This window comes from Lithobates pipiens, unplaced genomic scaffold (assembly GCF_037356315.1).
Source record: "Lithobates pipiens isolate NorthernLeopardFrog02 unplaced genomic scaffold, aLitPip1_a1.2 Scaffold_1, whole genome shotgun sequence".
Classification (NCBI taxonomy): domain Eukaryota; kingdom Metazoa; phylum Chordata; class Amphibia; order Anura; family Ranidae; genus Lithobates; species Lithobates pipiens.
The window spans coordinates 132,468,813-132,491,102 of NW_027507685.1; the positions used below are offsets into that span (position 1 = coordinate 132,468,813).

The 22,290-nt window shown below is 42.6% G+C and overlaps 1 protein-coding gene across 5 annotated transcripts in view; it reads right to left on the reverse strand.

Moving 5' to 3' along the window:
- Positions 1-22,290, reverse strand: part of TRAF2 (TNF receptor associated factor 2) — a 119,622-nt gene that overhangs the window by 92,096 nt on the left and 5,236 nt on the right. For 4 of the 5 annotated variants that reach the window (XM_077476963.1, XM_077476954.1, XM_077476945.1 and 1 more), the window contains exon 2: positions 226-416. The gene's annotated coding sequence lies outside the window, so the exon portion shown is untranslated. Of the gene's footprint in view, positions 1-225; positions 417-2,207; positions 2,331-22,290 lie in introns of those variants that run through there. The other variant, XM_077476939.1, reaches the window with a different exon arrangement.

A 22,290-nucleotide genomic window follows, 5' to 3' on the forward strand; every position in this document is an offset into this window, starting at 1 on the left:
GCAGGGCTTGCAAACTACTTTTTCAATAGAACTCCATACAAACTGCTCCAAAGTCACCCCAAGTAGTAAAGGAACCTTTTTCTAAGTTGAAGCGACTTGAGTTGCACCTTATAGAATGGTTCCATTGCACTGTATGAAGTCAAGCAGCTAAGTCACCTGACAGGTCGCCCCAGTGTGACCCGGCACTAATGGTCATATTCCATTAACACTACAACCAAAGCTTACCTGAGTTTGAAGCGTTATTCCAAGTCCTTTCAATGTGTTAGCCAATAAGCGTGTTCATGTCTTCCTTTATACCCTTTTTATCCAAAGCTATATGTCTAATAAAAAATGGCCTTTGGTAATCCATGTGAAAAATAGATATTTGATTATCTCCACAAGTGTGTCGCGTTTTCCCCTTTGTAAAAACACGGAACCTGCAATGAAAACAAAAACAAACTCCTGTAAGTCACAGTGATACTAAAACAAATGTGTATAATGTTTTGTATTGGAATGTTTTGAGGCAATTTTCCAATAACAAAAAAATTATTATTATTTTTTTTAATAAAATTTACGAATCCCAGGGACCAAGGTGATTCTCAGGGTTTCAGAAGCTGCGTATACCTTTACAAAATGTAATGCATTCTACATCCAAATGGCATAAGTTTGTGAATCCACATAGATATCGGTCACCTGTACCCCCTGCACAGCAGCACTCAATGTGTTGGACAGCACTGGATCCCATTCACTCTGCTGCATGCACTTGGGCTGATAGGGAACATGATGACAGGAGGGCACAGATTGGGCAGAGATGATGGCTTATCAGTGTTGCTGCTTTCATTGCCCAATCAGCATGCAGGGTGTGAGGAGGTGACATCACTATGGCCCTTAGTGCTGAACGCTAGGCACAAAAATTTCCATTTAAATATGTTCCTCAATAGCTGCCAAGACTAGATATTGTCTTGTAAAAGTAACAAAGATTTCACTGTGCTGCACATGTGTTTCTTCTTGTGCCCAGTGGAATATTCCCTCTCTGTCCTGATGGCAATGGATCAAAGGAAAAGGACAGTGTATAATATCCAAAACTAGAAAAAGAAAGCTTGGGCCTGGGCTGGGGAAAGAGCCGGCAACTCATTGATTGTGGGCAGCCAATGGTGAACACATTCCTGCTTTGCCAGTCCTGCCCCTCAGCAATCTTCACTGCAGAGCAGATAGTAGGATGCAGCACAGTACTGGGTGAAGGGTGGGGGACAGAAGCTGCCTCAGTTAACTTTTCATATTAACCAGCAGATGATTGGTTACTAACCTTGCTCCTAGCAACCAATCACCATTTTGTTAACATAAGGTAACTGGCAGCTCCCGCCCTCCATCCAGTACTGTTCTGCCTTCAACTCTGCTGCACGACCTACACATTGCTGTGTGTTGGGGGTCCAGAGGACACTTTTGGTGAGGGGGAGGCAGAGTACATTACTGTAGGGAGGGGGGAGATTATGTGAAGGGTGGGGGGAAGGCAAAGTACACTACTGTGACACTGTGCGTCCTTCATGCCATCTTTTTATTGCAGGTTGCCTACCCCTGTTCAAGAGAGTTCAAAATTATATATATATATATATATATATATATATATATATATATATATATATATATATATATATATATATATATATATATATATATATATATATATATATATATATCTCATGCAAGGAAGTGCTGACTTAATGGAGTCCAGGGGACAGTATAAGCCAGAATTATGCTACTTGTCTATAGTTTACAATAGGACAGCCCTAATGTACACCAAGAACCAGTGACTATGGCACTAATGCTCATTAAAAAAAGAAATCCTATAAACTAGGATAACATTTGAGAGGCTGTGTAAAAACACTAAAGCCGACTCTAAGATATTTGTCATCTAACATCTCATAGTGGCCAGAAATTTAAGTCTAGTTAACATTTTATGCTAGACATACAAAAAAAAAAAAAATTCTACTATGGTAGAACTCCTATTAGCCTTTATAAGCCGTCACACTACAAATGTGCATATTTCACTTGAGTTAACCACCCACTAATTTCCTCAGGTGACATGCCACAGACCACGTTCTCTTACTTCGAATGTCATGGGAAAATCTTGCAATACTGACTGATTGTCCTGATGATCGCAGAGCATTACTGCCTTCAGATTTACTGGTATCAGGTATGCAGATCAAGAGAGAGACAGAGTTCCTTACCTGCATACATAATCCAGGTCAGTGTTTGTAATTACTGAAGCAAAAGGATCTGCATGACAGCCAGACAAGGAGCATTTTCAAACTGAAATGTCAGCAAAGGCTGCGCCCATCTTTCACTAATGAAAGGTTTGCTCCGCAGCACAATGCTAGAGTAATGCTTACGTGTCAACACACCTGAACTTTGCCTCAGCTTACAGTACAGGTTACTTTGCTGGGTGCAGGCACAAAGGAAGTGATTGACAGAGTCACAAAGCAAATTCGATTCTGTTCATCAGGAACTGGCCAACATTCACATAGTGTATGGCCAACTTAAAAGTCTTCTACATTCTATGGACAGCCTTATGAGTAAGGCTAGGGGCAAGTTCACACACATTTCCATGCAGTTTTAACAGCCCATTCCTTTGGAGGCAAGCACTACTTTTTCTAAACATGCAGCACTAAACTGCATGGTAATGCAATACCATGCGATCTTGTGGCCACAAACACATTGCATTTGCAATATGTATTTGGGGTGCCATTAAGAATTAACCCTTTCATGACTAAGCCTATTTTTGGAATTTGGTGTTTACAAGTTAAAATCCATATTTTCTACTAGAAAATTACTTGGAACCCCCAAACATTATATATATTTTTTTAACAGGGACTCTAGAGAATAAAACGGCGATTGTTGCAATATTTTATGTCACACGGTATTTGCGCAGCGGTGTTTTAAATGCAACTTTTTGGGAAAAGGGACACTTTCATGAATAAAAAAAAACCAAAACAGTAAAATGATGCAATTTTTTTTGCATAATGTGAAAGATAATGTTACGCCGAGTAAATAGATACCAAACATGTCACACTTTATAATTGCGCGCACTTGTGGATTGACGACAAAGTACGGTACCTAAAAATCTCAATAGGCGACGCTTTAAACATTTTTTACGGTTACCAGGTTAGCGTTACAGAGGAGGTCTAGTGCTAGAATTATTGCTCTCGCTCTGACGATCGCGGCGATACCTCACATGTGTGATTTGAACACCGTTTACATACGCGGGCGCGACTTCCGTATGCGTTTTCTTTGCTTTGCGAGCTCGCGGGGACGGCGGGCGCTTTAAAAAAAAATTTTTTTATTTTTTTTATTTATTTTAAAATGACTAAATTGTTTAAAATAAAAAATAAAAAAATTTGATCACTTTTATTGCTGTCACAAGGAATGTAAACATCCCTTGTGACAGTAATAGGCGGTGACAGGTACTCTTTATGGAGGGATCGGGGGTCTAAAAGACCCCCCACCCCTCCTTTACACTTCAGTGTATTCAGATCGCCGAAAACGGCGATTCTGAATACCGGATATTTTTTTAAAACCGGCGCCATTGGCAGCCGAGTAAACGGGAAGTGACGTCATGACGTCGCTTCCGTGTTTACTATGAGGAGACTGGAACGAAGCCGATTACGGCTTCGTTCCAGTTCCTCCCCAGCGGCCGGAGGCAGCGCAAGTTGAATCTGTGCTCCCGATCGAACGGGAGCACCGGTAACAGCGGCGGGAGACGGCGGGAGGGGGGGACGTCCCCTCCCGCTCCTCCGGCATAACAGCCGAGCGGCTTTTAGCCGCATCGGTTGTTATGGCTGGATAGCCAATCGCCCGCTGAACAAAACGGTACCGGGATGATGCCTGCAGGTGCGGGCATCATCCCGGTATACCCCCCGGAAGCCGAGTACGCAGATCTGCGTACGCTCGGCGGGAAGGGGTTAATTTGCACCCGCATGCAACTCAAGGGCAGTGCATTCATCTGCCGTCATCATTCAAATCAGCAGGAACCGGCCAAGAATCAAACCATTAATGAGCAGGCTGAATGTACCAAGTTGATTGATCAACTTGGGTACAACCAGCCTGCCTGATTTGCTTGAGATTATCACAAGTGGCTGCTAGCGATAATCACACTCTTCTCCAGGCAGGGGCGGACCCCCCCCCCCCCCCCCGAGAAAACAACTGGGATTCTCTGTCACTGTGTGCTGAAGGGAGAGTTGTGCATGTTTCTATCCTGCAACCGGTGGAAAGAAATTTGCATGGTCTATGGCCTGCCTTAGAGTAGGAGCCAGAAAAGCTCTAGGGTGCGACACGTTATTTTCTTGGGCACGACATGCAGTCTTTGAATGCTCCCAATGCAAAAATTGCAATATGAAAAATGTCTACACATAAAACAAAGTCCACCCATAGGTCTTGGAAATAATTTACTGCAGCTGTGCACACAAGTCAATACAGGAGCACAGCATTATGTTCAGTTATGGGCTGGAATATTCAGTGTCCCGGTCACTTGTATGATAAATGCAAACAGAAGACCCCTATAACACAAGGTGGTTTATACTATACAGCAGGGCACTTTTCTCTAGACTTTGGTGCCTATAAAGTAAGAAAAGTCCTCTAAAAGCAGGATTTTTCTTACAAATTCTTAGCTTCCACGTGATCTCCGTAATCACAGTCTGATTAAGAGCCACAGTATAGGGCTATGATCACTATACTTTACAGTGTTTATATGACTCTGCCATTATACTGCCTCTTTTACTGAGGACTCATTACACTTTTGCAAAGTATTACCTAGGTGGACAATGGAGAGCTTCTATCCCTTGCCAGTTGTATGCTATTCTAGTCTACAAATTACAAAATCATATATTTTTCTGCCCTGCTACTCTCTGCTCAGCTTGTAGTCCATTTACTTAATTTTCCATACAATTTAGTAACTCCTTTTGTGACTCACATTTAGGGCTGCAACTAACGATTATTTTCATAATCTATTAGTTGACCGATTAATCGGTTAATAACCTTAAAAAAAGTGTGGTGTATAATTTAGTTAATAAGTTTTAAAAAAAAGGCAATTTATTCTTAAAATATCTCTATATGCAGTCGTAAATATAAATAACCAACTATATGGTTTTGGAGCAAAATATTTAATCCACTCAGAGAATAACAGATAGAAGAGATACACTGTATATACCATTAGAAGAGATACACTGTATATATTTTAGGCTATATACTCTATATACTATTAGAGGAGAGATATACTGCATATACCATTAGATGAGATATACTATATATACTATTAAAGGAGAGATATACTGTATATACTAGAGGTCGACCGATATGGGTTTTTCTCTGGCCGATGCCAATATTTAGAAATCACAGCGGCCGATGGCCGATATATGAAGCCCGCGTGCTTTCACAAAGAGGAGATGCGCTGGCAGGACGTTAAAAAACGAAGTCCTGCAAGCAGCATCTTTGGAGCGGTGTATAGTGCTACTCCACCACTCCTACCCATTGAAATGCATGGGCACCACTGCTGAAGCGCCTGCAATGCAATTTGGCAGCAGCACTTCAAAAGCGCATTTAACCCCTTCTTCAGCCACTAGCTGGGTTATAAGTGCCCCGCTAAAAGGACGGTAAAGCGCTGCTAAAACTAGCAACGTCAACACCTGCCCGCTCCAGTGGGAAAGCAGCCTTCAGTAATAAGTGAAACAGAAAATTTCTTACATTTAAACATTTATTAAACAAAACAAACCTCCAATCAATTCACTTGAATGTATAATTTAGATTTAAAAAAAAAAAAAAAAAAAAAAAAAAAAAAAAACACAACTATATACTAAATACACAAAAACAAATATTAATAATTTTTGGACCAAAAAAAAAAAAAATTAATAAAAAAAAGGGCTAACTTTACTTTTTTTTTTTTTAATCTGTGTATTTTTTCCCCAAAAATTGCGTTTGAAAGACCTCTGCGCAAATACCGCGTCACATAAAATATTGGAACAACCTCTATTTTATTCCCTAGGGTCTCCGCTAAAAAAAAATATATATATAATTTTTGGGGGGTTTAAGACCCCTTTCACACCAAGGGCGTTTTGCAGGCGCTATAGCGTTAGAAATAGCGCCTGCAATCCGCCCCAAAACAGCTGCACCATTGTCTGTAGTGTGAAAGCCCGAGGGCTTTCACACTGCAGCGGTGCGCTGGCACGACGTCAGGAAAAGTCCTGCCAGCAGCTTCTTTGGAGCGGTGCAGGAGCGTTGTTTACCGCTCCTCCACAGCTGTTCCCCATTGAAATCAATGGGGCAGCGCTGTACTGTACTGTTTTAACCCTTTCTCGGCCGCTAGTGGGGGTAAAAGCACCCCGCTAGCTGCCAAAATGCGCCGCAAATCCGACGGTGAAACTCCGCTAAAAATAGCGGCATTTTACCACCGACGCTATGGGCGGCGTGGTGTAAAAAGGGTCCAAGTGACTTTCTAGCAGCAAATACAGGATTTTTACTTGTAAGCAACAAGTGTCAGAAAAGATTTAGTCTTTAAATGGTTAAACTGAGAACTCTACACAGGGAGTTCAGTCCATTGAAGAAGAAACATTGCATCTCTTTGATCTTTTCTTGGCAGACTGCCCAGAGAGGAGGAAAGTCACTCCACCGATTAACTTCAGGCAACTTACATTGACTTCTATTACAGAAGTCTTTTGCAAGTCGCCCTGAACATATAACCGGCCTTTTTATCAGCACAATCGGCCGATGCCGATTAATTCAAAAATGCCAAATATCGGCCGATATATCAGTCGACCTCTAGTATATATTATTAGAGGATATATAGTGTATATAATATTAGAGGAAAGGTATTCTGATAGTGTATATACTATTAGAGGAACGATATACTGTATTTACTATTATGCAGCGTACACACGATCGGAATTCTCGTTGGAAAAATCTGACGGTTTTCACGACGGAATTCGGCTCAAGCTGTCTTGCCTACACATGGTCACATCAAATTCAGATTGTTTAGAACGTGGTGACGTACAACGGGACTAGAAAAAGGAAGTTCAATAGCCAGTATCCAATAGCTTCTGTCTCGTAGTTGAATCTGAGCACGTGTGATTTTTGGCGTGTCGGAATTGCATACACACGATCGGAATTACCTATAGAAAAGTTTTTCCATCGGGAAAATTGAAAACATGCTATCAATTTTTAGCTGGCGGAAATTCGGACAGCTAAATTCCGATGGAGCATACACACGGTCGCATTTTCCCATGAAAAGCTCTCATCTGTCTTTTTCTGGCCGGAATTTCCGATCGTGTATACGCTGCATTAGAGGATATATACTGCATATACAATTAGAGGAGAGATATACTATTAAAGGGTCAATCTGGTAAATATCATCAGACTCATTAACTTTAACCCCATTTTGTTACTGGCCGATTAATCGATTATGAAAATAGTAATCGATTAATTTCATAATCGATCATTTAGTTGTTTCAGCCCTACTCACATTCAATTCAAAACTGCGCTCCATCTCCCAACTTTCTACCCCCCATCCCCAACAGCTATAGAAAAAAAAAAAGTTGTGTAGGAGAATGAAGAAAGGGGACAGAGGAGCTGGGTCAGCACTGAGCACACCCTCTGTTCAGCCAACAACTTCCCGCCAGGCTTCTTTTCAGGGGTAATAAGGCAGAAGGCAGCTGACATGGCAACCCAATGTAAAAATATTGTCTGTTCAAGAACCGAATGACATTCGTACAGTGTTAGCGATAAAGAATGATGTGGTCCAAGGCACCAAAAGTAATTGGCCTCCATCCCAAATTTTAGACAAAGAAAAGGGAAAGTGGTTAGCGGGACTTCAAAGTGGTTGTAAACTTCCCCCACAACTTTGTCCCATGTGAATCAGTATAAAAAACACAGATGTACATTGCTTGTAGTTATCTCCTTACTTGCTTAGTATTATTGTAATCCTTTCTGTTCTTTAGAATGACGTCACTGAGCATGTCCATATCTCCCTTGATTTACAGCACACTGTGTGCTTGTCTATCTATTATCAGAACTTCCTACGGCACAACACTGAAATCCCACGTGACTGCATAATCACTCAGAGCTTCCTCCTACACACCATGTGACCACGTGACATCACGGAGTGGAAAAAAGGCATCGGACAGCCTTACTGCAGTCTTATCAGTTGAAGCTGATAGACTAGATAATCAGCACAAGTAAATACTATGAAATAAAACAAGTCAGCTATGAACAGGGAAGCAGGGTTGCCATAGAAACGTTGGATTGAGAAGGAGGCTTGGTTAACAATACAGGAAGTGCTCAATGCAAGGGCAGAAATACACTCCACTGTGGATCCAGAAAACAATACTTAAGATGGCGCTGCCTAACCCCCTGGAAAAAAAGTTTTTTTTAAAGTTTCTTTAAACAGCAAGTAATTTGTGATTTGGGCTGGAATACAGTGGCTATAGTGTGAAAATTACTTCTCATAATGGACTAGGAGCCAGGTCCGTGACAGCGATCCGGACCTGTCCCTGACATGGAGACGAGTAAGGGTTAAGATAGTGTTGCCGCCCCCCGTCTCCAAGTCTTTCCCATAGCTCTTAGTGGGACATTTTATTTATTTATATTTTTCAAATGACAATTTTTTTTAAATTGCATTATTGTGTAAATATGAGATCTGAGGTCTCTGACCCCATGCTTTTTTTTCTATTACAAGGGATTTTTACATTCCTTGTAATAGGAATGAAAGTGACAATTTTTATTTATTTTTTAAAGAAAAGTGAAAAAAAAAAAAAAAAAAGTTAAAATAAGAAGAAAAAAAAAACAAAAAAAAAAAAAAACGCACCCTGTCCCGCCAAGCTTGCGTGCAGAAGCGAACGCATATGTGAGTAGCGCCTGCATATGAAAGCGGTGTTCAAACCACACATGCGAGGTATCGCCGTAATCAGTAGACCGAGAGCAATAATTTTAGCCCTAGGCCCCCTCTGTAACTCAAAACGTGCAACCTATAGAATTTTAAACGTCGCCTGTGGAGATTTTAAAGGGTAAAAGTTTGTCGCCATTCCATGAGCGGGCACAATTTTGAAGCATGACATGTTGGGTATCAATTTACTCGGCGTAACATTATCTTTCACAATATAAAAAAAAATTGGGCTAATTTTACTGTTTTATTAAATTATTTTTCCCCAAAAAAGTGCACTTGTAAGTCCGCTGCGCAAATACGGTGTGACAGACAGTATTGCAACGACCACCATTTTATTCTCTAGGGTGTTAGAATAAAATATATATATATATATATATATATATATATATATATATATATATATATATATATTTTGTTTAGGGGTTCCAAGTAACGGAAAGAAGATAGGCGGGCAGTGAAAATAGGCAGGGCCGTCGTGATCACGCCGGGGGTGTCCCCAGAGACAGGATACCCCCAGCTGTGCTGCGCCAGGTCACTAATTCTAGTCGCAAATGCGACCTGGCGCCCGGGTTTTGTCGAGCCCTGGGGCAGCTATAATCTCTGGATTTTTAGACCAAAAGGATGTCGGTAAGGGACATTTCAGAGACAGATGTAAATAAAACACAGATTTTTAGATACTGTCCCTGGTTTTATGGAGGCTGGCAACATTGATGGGGCTCCCTAGTGCCCGAGTGGCCGAACGGTCAGTCCACCCCTGCTTTATATAGTGATTGGTCTCATTTAAACTCCTGCTGACCACTTTCCCTTTTTCATACAGTGTAAGGCCAGTTTTACATGGAGAAAATCAAATACAAATGTCCGTGTACACAAGTAAACAGAAGTTACTATCAGTCTATAGGTGACCTCAGTACATTTAAATAAGACAAATGCAAATCACACCGAAGCCTGCTAAGTTCAAACAGTTTAAGTATGAATATTCAATATGCTTGCATAAGCCTAGTCATGACAGATTCTCTTTCAGATTATAGGAAACCCATCATGATAACTTATCACCAAGTAGGCTCCTAACCAATAACAGAGACCACCACTGACTCCCAGAAGTGGAAAATATTTTCAGAGCACACCATGACAGCAGTGCAGACAGAGCAGCACGTTGTTCATTTATACATAGTTACCCTTGATTTGCAAGACGGGAAAAAAAAAAAAAAAAAAAAAAAGCAATGATGCAGAAGTTCCAGTTTCAATGCAGATGTGGGGATTTTTGCAAATACCACTGAGAATACCACTTGCAAAAAAGTACCTTTTAAATTTCGAGTTTATATTGTATTGAAATAGCTGGCCATTTTTTTTTTTTTTACAGTGGTACTTAAAAATAATATTTAAAAAACACAGAACTTTTATAATTCTTTACAAATCCAGCCTACACAAGCACCAAGGCACAGATATCCAAATATGTCAAACACTGCAGGTTTATATATGGCATAAACTATATATATTTTATGCTGCACACATACACCTTCAGACAATTGTTGGCCTTAATTTGTGTAGCAACTAACTTGCAAATACTACAAACCGTGCAGCGCTCCAAATGAAAAGTGTCCAAATATTAACCAGTCTATGAATATCCCCCAAAGGATCACTCGAGTGTCATGTGTTGAACTAGAAAAATGGCTACTTACCAGAAATCCATGGTGTCTCCACCAAGAGAACAGCACAAAGTGCTCAAAATAAATCCCTCCAAGTGGAATCACCAGTGAGAAAAGATCCAAAGCTTCTCCTCCAATTGTTGCAAAATCCTAGTGATGGTACCTTTAAAGCCAGTTAACACAGGGGCGACTCAGATCCGACTTCAGGTTGCCCCTAGTCACCTCAGGTCGGACAACATGTAAAAATCAATGCAAGTGAATGAGAGCCGTCTTAATGCACACTACTGAAGTCGCTCCGACTTCAGAAAAGGTTCCTGTACTACTTCAATCTGACTTGTAGTCGACTGGTACCCATTGATTTCAATGGAGTTCGCCTACAAGTCGGATCTCCGTCTATATGGAGGCGACTCTCACGGAATTATCAGCTCTGAAGGGGGAACTAAACGCCAAATTTATGAAAAGAAAATAGGTCTGGTATGGATTCTAAGGGTAACCCCCTATGCTGAAAAAACGGCATGGGGGTTCCCCCCAGATCCATACCAGACCCTTATCCGAGCACGCTACCCGGCCGGCCAGGAAAGGGGATGGGGACGAGCGAGCGCCCGCCCCCCCCCCCCCCCGAGCTGTACCAGGCCGCGTGCCCTCAACATGGGGGGGTGCCTTGGGGAAGGGGGGGCCGCGTGGCCCCCCCACCCCAGAGCACCTTGTCCCCATGTTGATGAGGACAAGGGCCTCTTCCCGACATCCCTGGCCGTTGGTTGTCGGGGTCTGCGGGCAGGGGACTTTAATAAGGGGGCCTCCGGATACCGGCCCCCACCCTATGTGAATGAGTATGTGAATGAGTATGGGGTACAATGTACCCCTACACATTCACCTGTAAAAAAAAAAAAAAAAAAAACACAACACACAAGGGTTAAAATAGTTTATTGCACAGCTCCGGGGGTCTTCTCACCGGACTCCTCCGCTATCTTCTGCTAGCTCTTTTGCTAGCGGAGGAGCCCGGCTTTCTTCTTCGCCACCGCCCTCTTCTTCCGACTTCGGAGGTCTTGTCCCCCTCTTCTTCTTGCCGAGCCACCGCACCTTCTTCTAACTCTTTTACAGGCGGTGGCCCGGTCTTCTGTCGCCGCTGTCACGATCACTCATGACAAAGCAAGAACCAGGATCTGTGTGTGTAAACGCACAGATCTCCATTCTCTCAGGGGAGAGGAGACAGATCGTGTGTTCATACTAAGTATGAACACTGATCTCTCTGTCCTCTTAGTCAGTCCAATCCCCCCACAGTTAGAACACACCTAGGGAACACAGTTAACCCCTTATTCACTCAGTTAACCCCCTTCCCTGCAAGTGACATTTATACATTAAATCAGTGCATTTTTATAGCACTGATGGCTGTATAATTGTCATTGGTCCAAAAAATATATGTCAAAAATGTCAGATTTGTCTGCCGCAATAGCGCAGTCCCGATAAAAAAAAGCCGATCACCATCTTTACTAGAAAAAAAAAAAAGCCATAAATCTATCCCCCATTTTGTAGCCACTATAACTTTTGCACAAACCAATCAATATATGCTTATTGCGATTTTTTTATTTTTATTTACCAAAAATACATATACTAAACTGAGGAAAAAAATGTGTTTAAAAAAAAATAAAATAAAAATAAAACATATTGGGATATTTATTATAGCAAAAAGTACAAGAAAGCTCCATTTCTGAAAAAAATAAAAAAATAAAAATAAAAAAGGACATCAATTGTTTGATACAGCGTCACACGACCGTGCAATTGCCAGTGGGTACAGCGCCGCACAACCACACACTTGTCAGTTAAACTAACACAGTGCCATTTCGTTAAAAATGGCCTGGTGATTGAGCAGCCAAATCTTCTGGAAGCTTTAGTGGTTAAAAATGTTTAAAGCACTGCAGTTTGTCGCCATGCACAATTTTAAAGCATGACGTATTCAGTATCCATTTACTCGGTGTAACATCTTTCACACAAAAAAAAAAGTAGTTACAATTTGGACATTTCATTTGGAGCGCTGCAAATTTTGTATTTTATTTCTGGAGAGGATTGTATATTTTCCTTTTATACTCAGATCGGAGTATATAAATCTATTCGGAGTTAGCGCTAACTTTACTATTTTTTATAAACAACTTGAGGGAGCATGGAGCTTCAGACGCTGTAATCTGCATGCTTATACATGTCAGTTGAGCTGAAAACAGGTTTACAACTTTGTAAAAGATTTAGTCTCCTAGGCTGGACATGCAGTCTGACGAAAGCATGCAGTTTGGCCGATTGTGCCCCAAGATACTGTTATAAGTGCCATGGATCCCCAAACTGTGGACTATTGTGCAAAGATCTTCCAGCATGATGGAGGGCATCTTGGAAACCAATAGCCGACGGCTCCCTTTGTTGTAGCTTTCACTCAACCAGTAAAAAGAAGATACAGTAAGCACATGGTTTGATGAAAGGCAAATGTTTTTCCTACAATATGCTAGCTCCCTTTTGTTGACCAGCCTATAACCAGGAGACAGATCATTTACAGTTGCTACAGTAATCTAATCTGGCAAAACATTTCAAAAAGAATAAAACACACACAAAGCTAAACTTCAGGTATAGATTTGATTGCATAGTACTAGCTTGGATCAATGCAAGTATGCATATGCAATAACGGCGGAATCCATGTGGAAGTTAAAGTGGTTGTAAACCCTTACAAACCACTTTGACCTACAGGTAAACCTAGATTAAGGCTTACCTGTAGGTCCAAGAAATATCTCCCAAACCTATACAGTTTAGGAGATATTTGCGTGAAGACGGGCACCACTGTCTACGGCGCTTGTGCCATAGACAGCGGCGCGCAGGCACACTGAGCGTGGCATCGTCGATGACGAAGATGCCACGCAATGCCGCACATCTCGGCTCCCGTGCGCATGCACAGGAGTGACGTCGCTGCTCCGGCGAATCACAACGCCAGAGCAGCGACACCCACGGAGACCCACCAAGAAGATGGACGCTCGGAACTACAGGGGACAATGGGGACGTCGCTGGCTCCTGTGTCAGGTAAGTGACACATAATGGGCTACTATGCGATGCACAGTAGTCCATTATGCTTTGCCTTTGCAGGGAATGAAAGAGGAAGTAAACTCATCAGGGTTTACTTCCTCTTTAATCAGTGTAGTAGTTTACTACCGTCTCTACTTCACCTTCTTCGGTACTACCTTCTGTTAAGTGAGCAACAACCTGTGATTACCAAGCAGCACGGCATCTTCTTTACACGAGACATGTGACAACACTTATCACTAGCAGTAACAGTGACTACTATAACAATTCTTCACTTCCACAGCAGTCCTATAGGTTTGGCATTGCAAACATAAATTGGTCCAAGGTGGTCCAATGTAACTTTTATGCAATAAAATCTCACACTCCAGGTATACAGCAAGCTAGAGAACAGGAATGACTAGGCACTGCCCCACATGACAGGAGGTGCAGTGATATTTTTCAAGGCAAAAGGTAAATCTTTAGTCGCCGTTTGGGCACAATAAACATATTTTTAGATGTTCCCAAGAAGGTAGCAAATGTTAAATTTTGAGTTCAGGTCAACTTTTTATTTAATTTTGTTTTTATCAGAACTAACTACCGGTTTTATTGTACAAAAATTTCAAAAGGCAAACAAACAGTGTATGTATGTATGTATGTATGTATGTATGTATGTATGTATGTATGTATGTATGTATGTATGTATGTATGTATGTATGTATGTATGTATGTATGTATGTATGTATGTATGTATGTATGTATGTATGTATGTATGTATGTATGTATGTATGTATGTATGTATGTATGTATGTATGTATATATATATATATATATATATATATATATATATATATATATATATATATATATATATATATATATATATATATATATATATATATATATATATATGGTACCATTCAGGGTGTATACATTATATCGGGATAAATATTCTGCACAGTAAATACGGTAAGGCACATGGTGCCAAACAACAAAAGAAAACAAAAAAGAAAAAACTCAACTTACGAAGTGTATACCTATCGCAATGCAATATCCATCACTCACTGACATCCCACATCTCACTCAGGCCCTTAGAGCTGTATCTGGGATCACAACTGTCCCCTCTCCTATACTTGAAGCAGTCTGGCAAGAACCAGTTGAGGAGGGGCTACCCCAAGGTTTTCTAGCCACGCTGACCAGCTTTTGGTGAATTTATTTGACGCATTCGTGTTGATATGCATTTTTTTCCTGAACAAGTATAGTATTCACTTGTTGTATCCATTGAGGTGTGGGGGCCTAAGGGGAGAGCCAATATTATGCCATATGAATTTTTGTGGCTAGATAAAATAGTCTAGTTAAAGTGGTTGTATATATATATATTTTTTCTACTTTTACCTATAGATAAGCCTATAAGGCTTCCCTGTAGGCAAATAAAAAAAACACACAGGTTTAGAAGCTATTCCCCTTGCAATGAGCACAGGGAATTCTCGGGCTAGAAGCCCGACAAACCCCGGACCCTGGCAGAAAGAAATCTCCTGCCGCATGCGACGATATTGCTGCTCCGGCCACCCACAGCGCCGCAGCCGCTATACCCGGAAGACAAGCCAAGGGAACATGTCAGCTCCCTCGGCGTGTATCGGTACAGATGTCTGGGCCTCATTCTAAGATAAGTATTTAAGAATGACCTAGTATGCGGTGCATACTAGGTCATTATGCCTTTTCCCTTACAGGTCTGAAAAAAAAAAAAAAATAAATAAAAAAAATGAAGATTTCACTGGGTTTCTACCAGCTGTATATTATGTACAAGGGGAAAACAGCTCCTCCTCTAGGCCACCAAGCAAATAACTTTAGTTGATGGATACCATTAATGATCCCAACCACCCCCTACCAATTTGGGGCACTTTCATAGCATATGGATTAAAAGTACCCTGGTGCTGTTGACATTTCAGGTACAAGGGGGAGTCTCTCCTACCCCACCTTATATAACTGTAGAGGAGTTCTGTACACCCGATGCAGGATAAACAGGTGCAGCAGTTTCTCGGCCGCTGAAACCAAAACCAGTGGATCAGCCGCCAGTATCTGTTCCCAGCTATTCCCATCTATAGGGTTTGGTTTGGTGTCTGATGTGTTCTGCAGCATTGAGACTTATGCCACGTACACACGGGCGGACTGTATGGCGTACTTAGTCCGTCGAAACACATTTCAGCGGACAGTCCGCTCGTGTGTGGGCTTCAGCGGACTTTTTCAGCGTGCAGTCTGGCGTACTAAGAATTTCGGATTTTTCGAAATTCTGTCCGTCGTACTTTGGCTTCAGCGGACAATCCGCTCGTCAGTATGCTAGTTCGACGGACTAAGAATGGCGCATGCCCAGAAAGGATTTACACGGCGGAAGGGTGCTTTGCTGTGTATTGGACTTCCTATTTCTAGTCCCGTCGTACGTGCTGTACACGTCATCGCGCAAGCTTTCGACGGACTGTTTGTGCATCTGTGTGTGGTCAAGTCCGTTCAGTCGAAAGTACGACGGACTGTCCGTCGGATTGTATGACGAACTAAGTACGCCATACAGTCCGCTCGTGTGTACGCGGCATAAGAAGACCAGAAATACAGTCCATCATTTGAACCCAGAGGAAAAAAAAAAAAAAGTCAGATTCTTCACAAATGTCCATGCAATTCACCAAGATGCCATATGTGCACCTCCAATTAAAATTGCTTCTTGTCATTTTAAATTTCTTACATAGTATCAATGCAGGAGAAAACTTGAAAAATAAAAAGATGGTTACGCGGGGGGTTGGTGACTTGAAGTCAACCTACATGGACGCTTGAGCTTCTAGCTCTCTCATAGCCCACAGCTCCATGGCCTTTTAAGGGGACTCTCTACGTCCGTACATAGGTGGATCCAGAACTCGTTCCTCCAAAGTGCAGGGATCATCCCAACCTCCTCCCGGATCTTCTAGGACCTTCCGGGGCTACTTTTCATCGCCCCCCATGCCGCCAGTGGGAAGGACAAGATGGTGCCAGCTGTCTCCACCTCAGCATGCTTTTCAAGCTCCGGCCCATCCACAGAGCACACCCGAGTCTGCATGGCTGGCGCCCAGGATGCAACCATCCTCGATGGACACAGTGAGGCACCCCAAGCACCCCGCTTCCCAGGCGGCGGCACCACACGGGACATAGCCCACTGCACTGCACCTAACCTCATACACACAGTGTACAAACACCTTCCCGCAGTTGCTGCGCACAGCTTCAGATCCCGGCCTGACCACAGGAGGTCTTCTTCAGTGGCCCTCGGAGGACTTCCCACCCCTACCAAGCCCCATGCACATTCAGGACTCTGAGCTCTCACAGGCAGAGCCCCAGGGGAGACTCACACCATGCCAGGCCTACTCCTGCCTCCCCCAAATCACAGAGACAATCCTGCTCCAGGGACCCCAGCTCTCCTGGGAGGGGTGTAGACTTGACCGCCACCTATGCCCAGGCACTCAGCTCTCAGGTCTCCGCTCATACAGGGGCCCCGATGATGCAGTCCTCTCCATCCCAGATCATGTATGGCGTGACCCATTGGACCCCCAAATAAGGCCCAGAACACCACTTCCCCACGACCTCAATTGCCATCCTCTCCTCCTCACTGCCACAAACGGTTGCGGACCTCCACCACCAGGTGCACCCCTCCTGGCAATCATATCTCCAAGCCATACCGACCAAAGAGGACTTTAAACAACTTATTGGAGGTTGTTAAATCCACCTATCGTGCAGAGATTCAAACACTGCATGCTAATTTAAAACACTTAACAGGCAGCGTGGAGATGGCAGAGGAAACTAAACTAGAGGTACATCACACTCAACTACACGGAGCATACCATCACATACTGCTGAGAGACATGCAGCTCCATGATGAGGACCTGGACAAGCAGGGGCGAAGGATCGCTATCCGAGTCAGGGGCCTGCCTCAGAGGGCCCAGAAGACCTGCAAATCACCCTGCAGTGCAAACCATATTTAACAACCTTCTGGGAAAGCCTCCGGGCTAACACATTGAAATGGATAGAGCACAGCGTGCCCTGCCCCCTAAATGTCCTCCTTCCAAACCCTGAGATGTAATTTGCAGAGTTCAATCTTACCCTCTGAAAGATGATATCATGCATAAGGCCCACTCTATCCGCAAAGTAGTCTTTGACAATGCACTGGTACAGCTATACCCGGACCTCTTGGATTACCCTGCAAAAGAGCAGGCTCCTCCAACCCCTTCTCCTCTCACTGCAGGACGAAGACATTACCCTTTCAATTACTAAACTCGCCCCCCCCCCAGTTTACCCACTTGAGTTTCTTTGGAATTTTATTGTTGACTTTTTATAACCATCACTGTGTTCCTCTGTGTCCCCCTTGCCTGCGTTCTACTCCTGGCAGGGAGGACATATAGGAACTTGGTTAGCCTTGTATATCACAGGCTATACAGAGCTTATTAACAAGGTTAGCTTTGCCTACAGTATGTAGTATTGATCTACCTCTTTCTTCTCACTGTGTTTTTCTCTCTAGCCATCTTTATCTGCTAGCTATAGGCTTATAGCACTCAAACTCTGACCTGAAATTTTTTACCAAACTCCTCTCAATATGCCTGAACGCGATATTACCCTCTTTAATACAGAAAGATCAGGTGGGCTTTGTCCCTCTCAGTCAGGCAGGGGACAACATGAGAAGGGTTATTGGACTTAATAGATGTGGCAAACAGGGGCGGTCTGGAGTCGGAAAAGGCCTTTGCCCACCTTGGTTGGCCTTTCTGGTTTACCACATTACGCCACATGGGATTCCCAGGACCCTTTCTGCGGGCTATTCTACACCTCTATACCAACTCTCTTTCCCAATAGCAAAATTGGACCCACCAGGTGTGCCCACTCCCACCTCTATTGTTTACACTATGTGTTGAACCCCTGGCGGCATCCATCCACAGAAACCCAGACAGACATTCGGGGTATTCCAGTCAGAGGGAAGGAGTTTAAAACTAAATCACAGTTTAACAGAGAACAAAATTAAAATTAGACTTGGGAAACTTACGGTAAAAAAAATAAAAAATAAATCACAGGGACCAGATGGCTTACACCCAAGAGTATTTAGGGAACTCAGTAAAAATTAGGAACAATGGTCTGGCAATTACTTGACTGACAGTCTATTGACTGGAATAGTACCAGCTGATTGGAGAAAAGCCAATGTAGCACCAGTATTTAAAAAGGGGCCAAAATACATCCCTGGGAATCACAGACAAGTTAGCCCAACATCAATAGTATGTAAACTCTTGGAGGTGATAAGGGACTATATACACAAGATTTTAGCAATGAGAACAGTATCATTAGCAGTAATCAGCATGGATTCATGAAGAATAGTTCTTGCCAAACCAAACCAATCTATTAACCTTCTATGAGGGGCGAGTTGACATCTAGATAAAGGAAGGCCTGTAGATGTGGTGTATCTGGATTTTGCAAAAGCATTGGACACAGTTCCCCATAAACAGTTACTGTGTGTGCAAAATAAGGTCCATTGGCATGGACCATAGGGAGAGTACATGGATTGAAAACAAGGGCAAGTTCAGAGACAGGTGATAAATGGAGAGTACTAGGAATGGTTAGGGGTGGGTAGTGGGGTCCCCCAGGGTTCTGTGCTGGGACCAATCCTATTTGTTCATAAACAACCTGGGGGATGGGGTAAACACTTCAATCTCTGTATTTGCGGACGATATTAAGCTAAACAGGGCAATAACTTCTCTGCAGGATATAGAAACCTTGCAAAAAGATCTGAACAAATTAATGGGGTGGGCAACTGCATGGCAAATGAGGTTCAATGTAGAAAAATTTAAATTAATGCATTTGGGTGGCAAAAATATATGCAATCTATACACTTGGGGGGGGGGGGGATCTAGGATGAAAAAGGATATGGGGGTCCTTGTAGATGATAGCAGCAGCTTGTCATTGCTGAGCCTAGCAAAGCAAACAGAATATTGGCATGCATTAAAAAGGGGATTAATTCCAGAGATAAAATAATCTTCCCACTCTAAAAGACACTGGTCTAGCCACACCTAGAGTATGCTGTGCGGTTTTGGGCACTAGTCCTCAGGAAGGATGTACTGGAAATGGAGTACAAAGAAGGGCTACAAAACTAAAAAAGGGTCTGGAGGAGATTAGTTATGAGGAAAGGTTGCGAGCACTGAACTTATTCTGTCTGGCGAAGAGACGCATGAAAGGGGATATAATTTCATTTTAAAAATACCATACTGGTGGTGACCCACAATAGGGATAAAACATTTTTGCGGAAGGGAGGAGTTTAACAAGAATTATGGCCACTAAAATTAGAAGAAAAGAAGTTTAACCTTAAAATACTTAGAGGGTTCTTTCCTGTAAGAGTGGCAAGGATGTTGAATTCCCTTCCACAGTTGGTGGTCTCAGCGGGGGGCATTGATAGTTTCAAGAAACTATTAGATAAGCACCTGAATGACCACAACATACAGGGATATACTGACATATAATCACACACATAGGTTGGACTCTATGGACTTGTGTGTTTTTTCAACCTCACCTACTATGTAACTATTTGTGGATGATGTCATACTCACCCTGACCCAACCTAGGATCTCCCTGCCCAACTTGCATGCTGAACTTGACACATAGGTCCCTCTCAGGATAGAAAATAAATGTGACCAAATTGGAGGCAATCCCAATTAACATCCCAGCAGCCTAAGTGCACCACCTGCAGCAGTGGCTCCCCTATAACTAGGAGATCTCAGCCCTGAAATATCTAGAGGTTTATATCACCCTGACCTTTTTTCGCCTTATACCAAGCAAACTTCCCGCCCCTTTTTCGCTCCACAAGAGATCTAGTGCAAAAAAAGGGAAAACCCACCATAGATCCCTTCCTGGGAGAGTGGCCTCTGAAGATGACCATTCTCCCTAAACTCCTGTATTTATTCCAGACACTAAGCACGGGATCTAACAAATATATCTTTGGATCACCTTAGAGTGTGACCTGTCCTCAAGCGTTGGACATATTTGGCTATATGAATAGCAAGAATTAGGACGGAGAAGACTGGGCCACAGTTAGCAAAAGAGCTGGAAGAAAATAACGGAGGAGCCCGGCAGAAGAACCGGAGACCGGGGCGGAGTCGGAAGAGACCCCCAAAGTCGGAAGAAGACCCCGGACCTGATTAATAAATTACTTTAAAAACCTGTAGTGTATTTTATTATTGACACTTTTTCCCCCAGGTGAATGGGTAGGGGTACGCTTTCCCCCATTTTCAAATAGGGTGGGTGGCCGGGATCTGGGGGCCCCCTTATTAAAGTTTCAGTTAAGTTTCAACCCTACTCTGAGGCTGGGACATAGGGAGAACACCTAGACCACAAAATCACCAGACGGGAAGACCTGATATAAGGAGAAAGCGAAAATAAAACAACTTATCCTGAGACACCAACTACTCCAGATACAATATCCCTACAAACAATAGGTTCTCCTCCCCTGGAGAGGGGGGCCAACCTACCCCTATCGAAACTTCCAACAGAGGAGATAATTCAGGGAAGAAAGGGATTTTCACAGGGGAGGACAGCGACGAAGACCTCCAGGAAGATGGAATGCACGCATCCCATACCTGACCCCATGCTGGATAGGGACAATATGGGGCCCGAGGAGGTGCTCAAAGATGGTAAGAATATCCCAGGGATCCGGAGAGAAATCAAGGATCCTTAGGATACCACAGATACCCAATTTATCAGAGACAAGAGACAGACATGAGGAATGGATGGACCGAGAAAGGGAGATGGGACAAAAACAAATATGGAAAGAGGAAACAGACAAGAGGAAAGTGGGGAGGGAAGAAAAAGGCGAGGAGAATAATAGGAAAGGGAATATATAACTTGAGTAGTGCCCATTTCACAGACGAAGAAATGCAAGTTCTGGATTTGGGCTTGAAATTTGCACCTGCCAAAACACTAGACAAATTTGAGGCATAGATATCGACCTTCAGAAGTTCATGAAAAAACTAAACCTGAAGAAACACTTTGCATTTGCAAGGAGACATGAGCACTGGAAGACTCAAGTTTTGTTCAAACCACACATAGGAATAAATACATTTTTAACCCCCAAGACTCCTGGGAGTCAGTGTTTGAGAGCCTTCAAAAAGATGGCAGAAAATGACTTGAAGAAATTGGAAAGCAGAGGCTCTAAAAATATGAATATCTGGAAAACCACTAAAGAAATACAGAAAAAGAAAGTGTTGATACGCCGACCGATAAAAAAAAAAAAAAAAAAAAAAAAAAGACTATGAAGAAGAAATGGAGACTACTCAAAAGTGGAGAACACATAAGAAACTAAAAGGGAACCCCAAATTACGCTCTAAAAAGAAGCCGAAAGCATTTATAAAAAAAGGGTAAGGATAAGAGAATACTAAGCAAAAATGAAGCTGACTATTATAAGAATCTACGAAGACCCCGGTAATATATTATGTGCCGAAAATCCACAAGAGGGTAGATAAGCCACCAGGAAGGCCAATTAGCGGAATAAACTCACTCTTTTCCCAGTTAGAATATCTTGACCAATTCCTAAAACCATTGGTATCAAAGGGGAAAATCGTACTTCAGAGCTAGTACACAATAACAGAACATCAAAGGTGCTGGGAATTGCTTACTTGCTACAATTGATGTCAGCTCATCATACACCAGCATTAACAGAAAGATGGC